General features: G+C 31.1%; 1 protein-coding gene across 3 annotated transcripts in view; it reads right to left on the bottom strand.

Moving 5' to 3' along the window:
* The window catches only part of LOC105254393, a 50,475-nt gene extending 36,458 nt beyond the window's left edge, over positions 1 to 14,017 (bottom strand). The window contains exons 1-3 of one of the 3 annotated variants that reach the window (XM_020028485.2): positions 13,901 to 14,017; positions 13,426 to 13,810; positions 12,836 to 13,343 (exon numbers count right to left, since the gene is read on the bottom strand). The gene's annotated coding sequence lies outside the window, so the exon portion shown is untranslated. Of the gene's footprint in view, positions 1 to 12,835 lie in introns of all 3 variants that reach the window. The other 2 variants (XM_020028486.2, XM_025408766.1) reach the window with 2 other exon arrangements.
* Between the last annotated feature and the right edge of the window lie 329 nt (positions 14,018 to 14,346).

Below are 14,346 nucleotides of genomic sequence, written 5' to 3'. Positions count from 1 at the left end.
CTCACACCGTCTGGCCCACTTACAATGTTATGTAGCATTGCCAATGATCACGTATTTTTTCACAGTCTCGAGATAAATCGTTACCTTTATCTTATTTTTGAAATAAAGAAAGAAATCCATAGGGTCAGCCTATTGGATTAATCGTAACTGATTGACGAGATTTTATAAGTAAAAAAAAATTATTTTATTATTATTTTATAAGTAATCTTGCTAAGTAAATACAAGGTACCAAAATCGATATCTATTCTTACTGTTTACCAATTAATGCTATTTTATTAGAATTAATGTAAAATTGGTCTCTGAGACTATTTGTTGAAAAGCTTAAAACAAGGTTATTAAACCTATAAGATAGAAAGGAATCTTTAATAAACAATCTATGAATATAAATTATTAAATCTATAAGATAGAGAGGAATCTTGAATAAACAATCTATAATATAATAACAATCAACAAATTTAATAACAATCTATAATACAATCTATAAATCTATAAAACAATTTATAAATATAAATTTTTATCTTGCAATTCTAGAAACTAGAGTCCAAAAACAAAGTGGCATGCCAATTTTAACATTCTTTTCACTAATTCCTTCAAGTGAATATGAAATCTAAGTAGACGCATTTTCTACTTCTGTATCAGCCTACTCCGAGGGAGTTACCTCGGCTGTTTCCTGTTGACCCTTGAGTCGGACGCGAGGACAAAAAGAAAAGACAGCCGTTCTAGTGAGTGAATAAACGACAACGTCATCCGTTTCGCGAGAACTCTCCCGGTCTACCCGTGGGAACCGTTACACGCGGGAAAATCGCGGTACAAACACGGCAGAAAATAGTTCTCTCGTTAATCACCGCATCAGATGATGCGCGCACGTTCGCTCGCCCCTATAATTAAGCCATGTCTAATTGATTTCTCTCGCGTCAAATATGGAATGAGAATGTATGACGGGTAACTCCGCTTGAGTGACGATCAAGTCGTCCGTGTAAAACGCGCTGGCGAATTACATCGAGGCGTTTAGTCGACCGTAAACCATGCTCGGACCCCGGCTTCGAGAAGAAGGGTTCTGTCGCTGCACCTCGCTGTCAAATTGATCGATATATTTGCATCTCGCGAAAAACGTCGATGATCGTAAGATATAATAAAATTCTGATAGATGTAACACACTTTGAAACGACATATAAATATTGTATAACGCAGTCATTATACAAACTGGATTAGAGAAACAATTTAAATATATACAGTGTATCGGTCAAAAATATTGCATGATTCCCCAAAATACAGAAAACGCAAATAAATGATTAAAGTGTTTTATTCTTTTTGTCTTAGCTTTGATCATATTTATAAAATATGAAAAATGTATATTTTCTGTTTTTTGGTTCCTAAGATTAATTATTGTAATACTTTTTAAATAAAATGTGTTATTACCGATATCTCTTAATATAATCGCGTTAATTATAAACGGTTTCTATATCTTTACAACATGTGTTACATAAATTATCTATTATCTATTTCTGTCCTCTATATTCTCTCAATATCTTTGAACGCATTTGCAAACATGCAAAAATTAAATATCAATAACAATTAAAAAAAAAATCTTTTATCAAGAATGTCAAGAAGCGATATTGAATGAGGCAATATTGAAAGTAGAGAAGAGAAATTTTAAAGAATTAAAAATTTAATATTTCTCTGTTATTATTTGTTACAATTTTTAATTTTCACGATATTAAAGTATAAAATAATCTGATTAAAATAAAATGACAAAATAAAATCTGATAATATTTATGTATATTTTTGTTTGTTAAAGTAATATTAAAGTTTCCTATTTTGCATATAAGTGATGTATATTTTTACTCGGTAGTGTAAAATAATTTTGTAGAAATTATATAAAATATAATTTTATAAAAGAAATTACACTCTTAAACGAAACCATAAATAAAATTCTTTCTATTTTCTATATCTATAATTTTCTTTTTCAATGATATATATTTCCTTCTTTTTTTATTATATTTTTTTCAACATTTTTTTAATATTATTTTGTCATTAAATGGATTTTTAATTATAATGCTTCGTTCGCCTATATAAAAATTCCCGCGAACATGTCTCACGATGATGGCGAGTCCGTGTCGGAGGCACGCTCGAGGTCTCTTACAGCTAATTCCGAGAATTTCGCGATCCCGCAGACATATCCATTCCCAAAGAAGATTCGACCAGCACTATCTCCGGGCTACGTCATATTTCAGCGCGGACGACAGGTACTCGCCGTAAGTAAGCACCTGGTCGCGTAATTGCCCGCGTCAAGTCTTATGATTACTTTAATAGCGAACCTCCCGAGAGCTATCGATCAACAAAAAGAAAGATCCTTTCCTGCACTGTCAACTTCTCTTTAATTGATCATTTCCTCCAAAAGAGATACGTGCTACAACGAAAAAAGATTTGCTATCGATATTTTTGTGTGATTATAATTCAAATGATTTACATCGATCTGATACAAGATTGAATCTTTAATTTAAACTTCGCTGTTTTCATTTATGGAGAAAAGAAATCAAACTTTACATATATATATATATATATATATATATATATATATATATGCTGGAACAGTAATAATTATTCTTACATTTGCATTTGCATAATTGCAATAGACATTTTTGCACGATTATGATCATTATTGCCACTTATCATAATAATCGTTGATTGTTATCGCTTTTCCTTTCCAATTGAAAAAAAAATAAACGATAAAATTTTGGAGACAGATCTGGTTAGATCTTTAAAATTTTAGAATCTTTTGTATTCCGAAAAAAAACACATTTATAGAAATTTTGAGAGATTTCGTTTTTTATAATGTAATAATATTTTAAATGTTACAAGCTGATATTTATTAAAGGGGCAAAGATGACGATGCGAATGCAACAAGATTGAATGCAATATTACAGAGAATATAAAAAATTGTAAAAAAATTATATGATAATTTTGTACAATTTTTCTTTCAGATTTCTACGAAAAATTTTATATGCAAAAAAATTTAGGTTTTATACATTTGTATATGATAATTTTTTCAATTCAAAGAATTATATTTTTGCATAAAAAATTGCAATATATTATTTCAATTATATATATTATAAATAAAATACTCGATTTTTTCCGTCCATCAATATTTAAATTCTTCTATAAAGAGAAGAGAATATAATTTTGCTTTCATGAATATCAAGAGAGCGAATTTATTTTTGAAATATTTGTTTTATATAATTTTCATTAATTTATATATAAAAGAATTTATATTAAAATAAAAAGTGTAAAAGATTTATAAAAAAATTATATTAATATATATAAAATAAAATAACTCATTTATATATATAAAATAAATATATTTTAGTATTTCACAAATATATTTTATATAAATAAAGATTGGAGCATCTATCTTAATTGATGAAATACTAAAATACAAATAACAGTCTCGAGTATTATTATTTTTACATTAACGTGTCGAGAGATGCCTTTAAATTACTTAAATATCGCACGCAATCAGCTCTTTCTCGCGATATACACATAGCCTCGTGCTGACTCGAAACTGTTCCAAGGTGGAAGCAGTCGATGCACGGGCGTTGAATGCCTTATGAAGTACGGACGAACGGACATCCTGGCGTTATGTAATGCCGCATTCTCCTCCCCTGTCCCCCGCAATTAAGTACCGTCTGCTGTTAACCTTCCAACCTCCGCGTCAAATGCGGCACTCCTTTCTCCGACTATATATATATTCATTAGCGAACTACCGTTTTCAAACGGGGTCAACCATGAGAGCCGAATTCACTGGCAAAAATCGAGACACTGCCCACGCGTCAGCAGGACGTTGCAGAAACAGTAGTGCGGTGAGAGCCTTGAACCTGAAACCGCTCACTACCGCGGAAGGCACGAAAGCAAGACACTTTTTACCGTTTGTGTTAAAACGATGGTTGATTCCCATAGTGAGAAAAATTATAATTTACATCTTCAAGTGTGATATATTTTATATGTGCATTGAATTATATATATTATATATATTTCCATAGAAAATCATTATCTTTAAATTAAACTCGTTAAATATGTACTATAAGAGAATTAATTCTTACGTTAATTATATAAATATATACACATAGAGTCAGTCATAATTAAAAATGTCTAGATAGACTTTAAGTCTATTGTTTTTCTTTTCATTTTAATTTTTAATTTTATGATTGTTATTTTGCTTCTGTATATAAGTTATAAAATTTTGATTTTAAATTAGAATACTTAATATTGAAATTTAAATTTAATTTCAATTTTAATTTTGATTTTATGTATAATTTTAATTTATATAATTTCAAATTAATACTGTTGTTATTTTATTTTTTGTTTATTTTATGATGATTTTTATTTTATTTTACTCCAGATATCACCAGACGCTGTAGACATTTTAATTTAGATATTTAAGAAGTTCATTTACACAAAAATTAAAAATATAAAAGTGAAAAATTTTCGATTTAGTATTCTTAATAAGAAAATGTAGAAATCTTTGAAATAATCATGAGTTTTCTAAACTGTGAAAATAGAATAGTTTTTCTCGTTTCACAATACTGGCATTATTTTCAGCTATCAGAAAGCCAACGCGCCGCGTAACGACTTACAGAAATTAACGGAGGTGCTATAATTACATCCACAAAGTAGTTACCGGAGAGACTCTTCTCCAGGGAGCACGAAACAAATCCTCGTTAGATTGTTTCCTCAAATTATCCGACGTATAATACCTAACGGTATAAGTTGCATAAACCAAATGTTATGCATTATGATGATCAATGTTTTGATTTTTTGTCGAAATTTTGCAGTTGTTTTAATTTATATTTCAATTTTCGGTATTATTTATAATTAATAAATAATGATTTCCGTGTATATATTATAATGAAACATTTTAGTTTGTTCAGCTAAATGCAAGTATTACATTTTTTTAAATCGAGCTAATTAAACTCAAATACTTATTTTCTCCTACGAATATAATATTCAAATAACATATGTAATATATGAAAAAATATGTAATATACGTGCAATTTACGTATAATATATAATAAAAAATATAAATATAAATATAATAAATATTATATAATAAATATTATATATATAATATAAATATAAATATAATATATACATATATATAACATAATATACAAATATATATAATGTATATTATGGTAAATGTTTACATTTATGGTAAATGTTTACATTCTCAGAGTTGAAAAAATTTAAATTGCTATTAAAATTGGGAATACTATGTTGTACATAAAATTGTGTTAGCCATTGTGTGTTGTGTCGCAAGAATTTCATTTTTTGAAAACACCGGAGATAGTCGATTCAGCGTTTAAATCGATTGTACGGCGTCGCCGACATGTTAACGTCGTTCTCGTGTAACGTAACATCACGATGTTACGTGCGACAATGTACCGCAACGTCGTACCATTCTTGCCACTTCCTGGCTCGTTACTGGACATTTCTTTCCGCGCGGGAAAACATCACGAACGCGCGTGTCATCGTCTCCCGCATTTCGCTCCGAGAGCGTGAACATTCTCGCGTCAACGAGGAAATGCATCGGTGACGTGCGCGACGAAACGTCTTGAGCGCATCTCGCTACAAAATTGCAACGTTTCTCGCATTTAGATATGTCTGCAAGCAGTTTAAATGGAAAGCATCGCGCGTGACAAAAGCAACGTATGCGACACATTTAGTTTAAATTTAGCTGCAGGTTTAATTTTAATCGGGAATATTTGCATCCTTTTCTGTGGATAAAGCAATATTGAGAAATGATTCAAATACTGTTTACGAAAGGCTTTGAAAAAACAAATGAAAAATATGTTTTACGAAAGGTTTTGAAGAAACAAACAAAAAAATATATTGCTAGGAAAAAACAAACATATATTATTAGGATTACTTGTAAAGAATTTCACGAGATAATCTTGATATTATCCTGTTTTATTTTGAAATTCCAGACAAGATCAACATAAAATTCTTGATTAATTATAAAAACAATATCAAAATTAAGATTGCTAAGAAATTATTTGTCTTGTCAAGATTATTAATTTTTAGAAATAGTTTCAATATATATGGATATTTTTAAATTATTATAAATGAAAAATCGTACTATACATTATATATAAACTTGGAAAAATTATTTAATATATAAAAACATTTATATTAATAAGTTTAAAAACAATTAATAATTAATTAAGAAGAAATTATAAAACAATTAATTATTTAGTTACACAAATTTTGCGTTAGTATTGCTTATATGAGCGTTTGCGTTCTAGCACTGTATGTAATTATCTTTTTGTAAAAAAATATTAAAATTTTATATTATTTATTTTATTTATTGTATTAATTGTTTCCAAGTTTATTAATATATAAATGTTTTTATTTATTAAATAAAATTGTTTAATTTCGTATATAATATGTAGTGTTTTTTTTCTCATCTAATATATTTGAAACAATGACATAAATAGTAATAATTATGTTACAGTACATTATAAAGACTACATGTTGTATATTATTTTAAATAATTGTTTTAAATATTATATAAAAATTGTTAATAAAATTAAGATAAAACAATACAAGATAAGATTTTTGCTACAAAGTTTCACTCAAGACCAAGATAAAATTTGAGTTTTCGAAAATTTTCAATATCAATGCAATAGTTTTACGAATATTGTCTTGTTTTGAATTCTGTGCAACCCTATTTCGAAAATTCACAAAAGTCGAACTTGCAAGATTTCAGCGATAGAATTGATCCATATATCATTCTTGCGAAATTTTCTACGTGCGATTCGATAGCGTGTTATCGACCCCGGTTATATCCGTGATTTAATTTATTTTTAATCCATTTCACCAATCGGCGGACATACCGTTGTCGCGCTTCGGCGGACGTTAGCGAACGGTTTACATAGGCGGGCGTTTTGGAGCCATCACGTACGCCAGTGAGTAGTTAATACCTATTTTCGTTTGGCCCGTACACGTTCCACGGAATTTTATTTGGCGGCAGCGGACCGTAACAAAATCCCTCGGCGCTGCGCGCCGGCTAAAATCCCGTTCCGGAAGCCGCGATTGGCGGGCGCTTGATTGAATTGGCGGTCAGTGCCGGGCATTAGGTCCAGCTTGCAAAGGATTGAATTTCTGTCACAATTATCGACCCGTCCCTCTTATCCGCGCGTTGCCCACATACGAAACGCGGGACCAGATTCCATGGCAATCGTCTAAACGCAGCTGCTACTGTTGCCTTTAATGACAAGGGCAAGTCCGAAGAAGGGTAAGTCCGAATCCAAACGACCCCGAAACGATGTAGAATTGCTTTTGGAAAATCGAAAACATTTACCGAATATTTTCCGCTTGGGACTTGAAATTATAAGCTAAACATGATGTGATAAATTTCTTTTCCGAAATGATAAAAGTGGCTCAATTATGACATAATATCATAGGCAAAGTAAAAGATAAAATGTTATATAAATAAACATGCATATTTTTAGTCGCATGATACAGGATAAAGGTGAGCAATCTTTCGTAAACATGATAAGAACAGGTAAAAACAATCTTGTAGTTTCTAAAGGATGTTTCGATAAAGGTGAGTAATCTTTTGTGAGCATGAGCAAGATTATCATAAAAACCCGTAAAAAGATTATCATAAATACCCAAAATTTTATTAATATATCTTTCATGTCCTTTCAGTCGATAAAATATTTTTCTCGAAAACAAATTTAACGAAATGAAATAAGAGTATCCCTTTGTTTAGAAAATAATGTGGAGAAAAAAACATTTAAAAATAAAAAAAATTGGTTTTAATGGTTTATAAGTGACCCGTCTCTGGCTCTTTAACATCAAAAATATATCACGCTATATTTTAAAGACTTACTTAACATAAAAATAATTATTATAATTTACAGAATGATATAAAACCTATTTCAGAAAAATACTTCTCAAATTTTAATATTAAAGACAAATATCTCGGTCGAAATGCATTGTAGAAAAAAAATTTATAGGAAATTATTCTAATAATTTATAGGAAATAATTCTATTTATTATTATTTATACTTGGGGTTATTTTTACTTGCTTTATGTGAAAAATTATCCATTTTTACGAAATTTGTCATTCTGTACTATATCGAGAATTGAAAATCAAAAGAATTCGCTAACGTGATGGTTGCGGAAAATTTCCATCATATTTTACATTATTTAAGTATAGCTTGTCAAATAGAATATAAGCTATATAGTACTTAGTTATTAGAAAACACCTAATATAATAATTTGAGGAGTTCCATATTTCTGAACAATCCAGCACAAACAAAATTTCTTCACACTAACAACGACTTATTCATTAACGCATTGGAAAGCTCCGAGAGGAGAGTGTCACGGCCGACCCAAATTGTGGGCACGTATACTTTTCGTCGTTAAGTCTGAAAACGTGAGATGAATCTCCGTGTTACGTGATCGAGATCGATGTCGAACCTAATATTCCGATCACAAGTCTCATTAGAAAGTGTTGCGTGCGCGACATGTGTCGTGTCATAAAGTGCGCGAATTATAAATGAATAATTCTACATTAAAAATCTTTTAATTATCTTTTAATTCCTATAAGCGCGAAAAATGTCATAATGTCATCTATTAAATTCACATAAATAAAATGCTATAACTGACATTTATTATAAATTCGTAAATAAATAATATCTTACTTCTCACTTTTGCGATTAGAATTTAATATAGATTTGTGTTTAAAAAATAACAGTTCTTCTTTTTCATCCATTCATTATTTTTGTTTAATTGTCAATTATATTATGACATCTTTAAATTCGCTTCCTTAATTCTATCAGACATAATCCTACAACAATGTCACATATGTAAGACTCGTGTAACACAAGATTCTCATTGGAAAGATCTATTTGTGCGATATACGGGATAATTAAATAATTTGCAAACATATAATTAATTATGGCGTGTCGTATGATAATTAGAGATGACACGATAGTGCACTTAAATGTGCGTATCGATGTATGGCGATTTATCCGCGCTCGTATTTTCCGTGTTTGCACAATCGATAGGCAAAATAAATACGCTAGCGGACATTCGTTCTCGCAAGATTATAAAACAGAATCGAACGAGTGTGTGTGTCGTGCTCATAATATTGTTGCAAAGTGTGCACGTGTGTGGGATGAGCCGTTGCTCTTTAATCCGTCCAGCAGTGCCGAACAGATCAATGAAAAATTATAACGGTATTAACATATGTGGAACATGCGAAAGAAAAATCAGATTCTATCACGATGCGAAATTTAAGCATTTTGTAAAGTAAAACATACGTCGTAGCATTATTGAATTTCATAAAATGATAATAATTTTATTGTACCATATATTAATTTATTTTATAAGTAATTTTCACTATATAATCCTCTATATTACTAAAAATCATATAATTGTTTTCTATATGTACATAAATTTTTCTTTTAAATAAAATATATATATTGGAAATATATATATATATATATTGGAGCAATAGTAAAATATTTTTTGATAGCAATAAAAAATAAAAATTTGTTTTTTAACTCGTTTAAAGTAAAAAATATTAATTATTTGAAAATATATATTGAGATATTATTATATGTATAATAAAATTTATTATTATCAATATATAATAAAATTAATTATTATCAATTATATAAAAATAATTTTATATATTATATAGTATGTAAAGTATGTAAAGCATGTTGCTTCAGAGAATTAATCTTATTGAGAAGTTGATATCACATCAAGTGATGGGATAATCTACTTTGATCTAGATTGGTCTTTCTTTATGGTCCGAGCTAAACGCGGATCCTGACCTCCGCTAACCGGGTACTGGTGATCTGATCAGCTGAACAGGATTAGACGATCATACAGTGATGCAAGAACACAGGTTAGTCGCATTTTGATGCAACAGAACATTTCCAATTACTTAATTAAATAATTTACCTTATAGTAACCAAAGACATTAAGACATTCCTAACATTTTAAAAAAATATCTAGCCGATGACCCTCTTTGCAGTTTATCATCGTTTCTACATTTCATTATCTTCTACGAGATGGACTCATCCCTAAAGTATACAGTACGATAGAAAGTGACGAAGATGATCCTCACAAAGGTGAAAAGGTTCTAATGAAAATATTTCTTTTGGTACGGATTTAGGAAACAGGATAACTAGTAACTGTAACAGTAACTGTATCTGATCATTTTCCTTTTGAGGACCAAAGACATTAAGATATTCCTAAAATTTGAACAAATAATCTAGCCGATGACGTCACCTTCTTCGCAGTTTATCATCGTTTCTGCATTCTATTATCTTCTACGAGGTGGACTCATCCCTAAATTATACAGTACGATAGAAAGCGGCAAAGATGATTTTCACAAAGATTGAAAAGGTTGAAAAGGTTCTAATGAAAATATTTCCATTTGTACGAATTTAGGAAACAGGATAAATAAATAGGATAAATGAAGGTCCACTGAAATATTTGCTATAATTTGTAGATTAAAGATGAAAAACGGAGAAATCTAAACATTAGAAAACATCTGTAACTACTTGTAACAATTTTTCAAATTCTCAGTATATGCGTCAGCGTTAATGGGAACGAATTATCTAAAAGAGTCTTTCGTGTTAAAAAATAAAATAATCTGCCATAAAAAAGAAAACAGGATAACTATCACTGTTGACTGTTCACTGAATCATTTGTTCTCTCCTTATGCTATTACTAAAACAGAATTCCGATGATGCTACTATTCCTCAAGGCCATTAAACCTGACCTATCATAAAAAAGAGAGTACAACGATTATCTATTGTCTAGTTATTGTCTATCCATTTATAGACATACATTACTTGTTTCCTCACAATGCAACTGTTAAAAATGTACAAGTTTTATGACAACATTATATATTAATTTTTATTGTTGTACAAGAAGAAATTTCAAATCTTTTTGATAAAAATTCAATCAATTTTTAACAATACAATTTATATTTAAATATATTTTTTAACATTAAATATTTTGTCCTCATCATTTGTTCGATTTTTGCAATTATTTCTCATTTATATCACTTTACAGAAAAATAATGATTTAATATATTTGTATTTTATAAATTTCCTAGGAATATTTAGATTACTTATAATGCTTACTAATTTCTTTTTTATATCATTAGCTGAAAAAGAATGCTTTTGTAAAATAATATTTTTGTATTTACATTTTGGTATTTACATACATGTTTTAAATTACATTTTAAAAGCACCGAATTTTTTTATCGCAAAAGATATATACTCGAGAATTTAATGAATCGAGCATTCTTATGGTCAATGGCAACTATTATGCTAAACCGAGTAATTTCCGTTGCACACAATACATATGTAAAATAGCCATTAAATAGAACATTGTGCGTGTACGTGTTGCAATTTGGCAAATAGCCGCGGGGATATTAAATATATAATTATACTGTGTTTTATGGTAAGAATCAAAATATGAATGTAATGAAGATAGAGAAAGAGGATCAGAATTTGTAAAACGTGCTCCATAAGTTTGCTTGGGATTACGAAATTTTTAAATACAATCAACATTAAAAAGTTTGTTCTCAATATGTTCTATACAAAACTCTTTTCGCAAATACTTTTCATTTGCTTTTTAGAAGGCCGAGAAAATAGATGAAGCCATTTTCGCAAAGGATTAGATCTGCGTTTCGTGTCGGAATCGTACTCGAGAAACTATATATCTAATTGAGAATCGCGAAGCGCGCTCCGTTAACGAGCGTAATTGTTCTTGGATACAAGGGGATTTAATTACATGGCACCTTCCTCCGCGCGCAACATATCTCATATTAATGAGCGACAATCGCGAAGGTGAGTAATTACGCAAAGAGCGGTCGGCGTATCAACAATCGCGCTTTTAGCCTGATTCCACATCGTTTGTTTACAAGCAAACCAACTGCGGGAACCCGCAACACTCTCTGGGTTAATTAATCGGTCATACACGTTCATTTCAATGTAACGTTTGCTGAACGATTGATACTAATTCAGCACTCAAATTTCGAAGGACCACGAGAATTTTCATTTAAAAATATTTAGTCATATGTTACATTGAAGCAAATTTTTGCGGAAATGTAATTAAAAATTTAATAAAAATTTAATTTATAATTTTGTAAAGTAATTAAAAATTTAAATATGTTTATTATGTGTAATCTCATTAAAAAGTTAAATATGTGTAATATCATTACAACGTATTATAAATTTTATTTATTATTAATTTAATAAAACGAGAGGCAGAAGGAAGATTGTTATAAAAATATTGCAAAATTATTCTATAAAAAAATTAACATTAAGTTAGCATTAATTTTTTGAGATTAATTTATATTGCTTGTAATAATTGAAATATTAATTTATTGTTAAATAATAATTGAAATTATTAATTTATCGTTAAGCAGTAATTGAAACATATATTTCTTAAAATTTATTCGCTTTTCAAAAATTTCTAAGAAATATTAACATATGCAAAGTATAAAAGTATAAAAGTTTGTATTATAATAAATTTGTGGAAGCATAATTCTCTAATCGAATGCTATCAATAATTTATATACATATATGAATTTTTTTGACATTTTTTCCTGGCAATCCCATATTTCAATTCCCGTATTTCATCACCTATTTCAATTTACAACTCTGTGTAAGGTACGTGACATTTTCGTGAATATTCGTGAGGTTCAATCGCGAGGATGATAAATTTCTACTGAGCGTTGTCAGCGCGTGTTTACATCCGCATGTGTGTATGTATACATAAACAAAACTCGACTTACCACGTTTGGATTCGTCCGGGAAACGCAGATCCGTTGTTCTTCTCTCTCTTGTGTTCTGGTTGCGTGATCCGATAAAACAATATCAATTTATCGCGTCTTCTCACGCATACACGTGTTTACGCATCCTTTTCCTCCTCTTCCTCTTCTACGCGTTTGCGTTCTCTTCTTCTTGAGCCTTCCTGAATAATCCGCTTCTCTTTCCAATCGGACACTTTCTCACGGAATAACTGAAAAAAAAATAACGAAGCGCGAAGAGGAGCGACCCCGAATGTGTCAGCCGGCGAATTTTTGTCTGTGTCACGTGTCGCGGAGACCTGTTTCGCGCGCTGGTCCACTCGTCGTCTGCTTTCTCCCTTCCTCTCGGTCTCCTTCAAAATGATCGGATAAATGTCACTTTCTCTCTGTCGCCCGTTGAACGTAATGCACTACTTTATATTGCCCGTTATATCTATTCTTTGACGATAAACTATTGCGATGCGTCTATTCGTTCCCCTTAATTCTCAATTCTCTAAATGTTTAAATTGGTTTAAATATTAGGAACTATGTAAAATTGTACGCTCTCTTTTCTATCTTTCCTTCTTTCTCCTTACCGTGTTTATGCCGCCTCTTTATGTCACTATCCTCGCACCTGTCCGACTGACAAGACGACGCCACTGAGCACACTTTCACGAACTGCGCCGTTTTCGTTTTTTAATTCAACGCGAGAAACACCACGCTGACGATCCAACGAATATTGCAGCGTGTCCCCCTTTTGGTCCTTTCGTCGCGAGAGCGATTACTCCGTCGAAATTCGCACCGGCCGGAAGAGGCACTTCCGCTCGGCCCGCTTTCCGATCGATCGATCTCCCGATCGATGTCGGATACTTCCTTCTTTATATCGGATCCAGGACGATCCCGCGACGTTTCATCGTTCCTCGATGATCGTTCTTAATATTCATACGAAGAAAGATGAGGAGAGAAAAATATCCCAGAGATCTTTAAAAAAAAAATAAATAAATAAATAAATAAAATCTCTAGATGTGGCAAATTTGCAATCACCGGGAATTATTATACTCAAAATCCGACCTCGAGACTCTCTCTTTGGCGAGGGCGCGAAGGGTGAAATTTCGAAAGAGCCGTGCGTTCGCAGAGCTACCTTCCGTTCGGTGCAGGCGTCGAGTGGCGACTGCCGTTTCTTCCAGCGCTCGATCTGACTCTGGCCTGTTCCTTCCCCTTCCCCGGCGACCAGCATCGGTTCCCCAACCGACTATGCACAGTTCACGGATTTATGCTATTACGGCACCGTTTTCCACCCTCTACGTGGCCGGTGCACGCTGCCCGCAGCCACCCCCCCTTTGGTCTTTCCTTCTATTTTTTTTAAATTCCGTGCTCTTTCGAAGCCCGTAGGAGGATCCGATGCATTTTTTTCACGCGAGCGAATTTCTTTTCGGGCATTATTAAAAAAGTTTACGTACGTGGAATAAATTTGCGTGGGAAAAAAATACAAGATTAATATTTAAACAATTTCTATT

This window comes from Camponotus floridanus, unplaced genomic scaffold, assembly GCF_003227725.1.
Source record: "Camponotus floridanus strain SB8 unplaced genomic scaffold, Cflo_v7.5 scaffold23, whole genome shotgun sequence".
Lineage (NCBI taxonomy): Eukaryota > Metazoa > Arthropoda > Insecta > Hymenoptera > Formicidae > Camponotus > Camponotus floridanus.
Note: the sequence above shows the minus strand (reverse complement) of the source record. Positions and strands in the feature narration are given on the sequence as shown.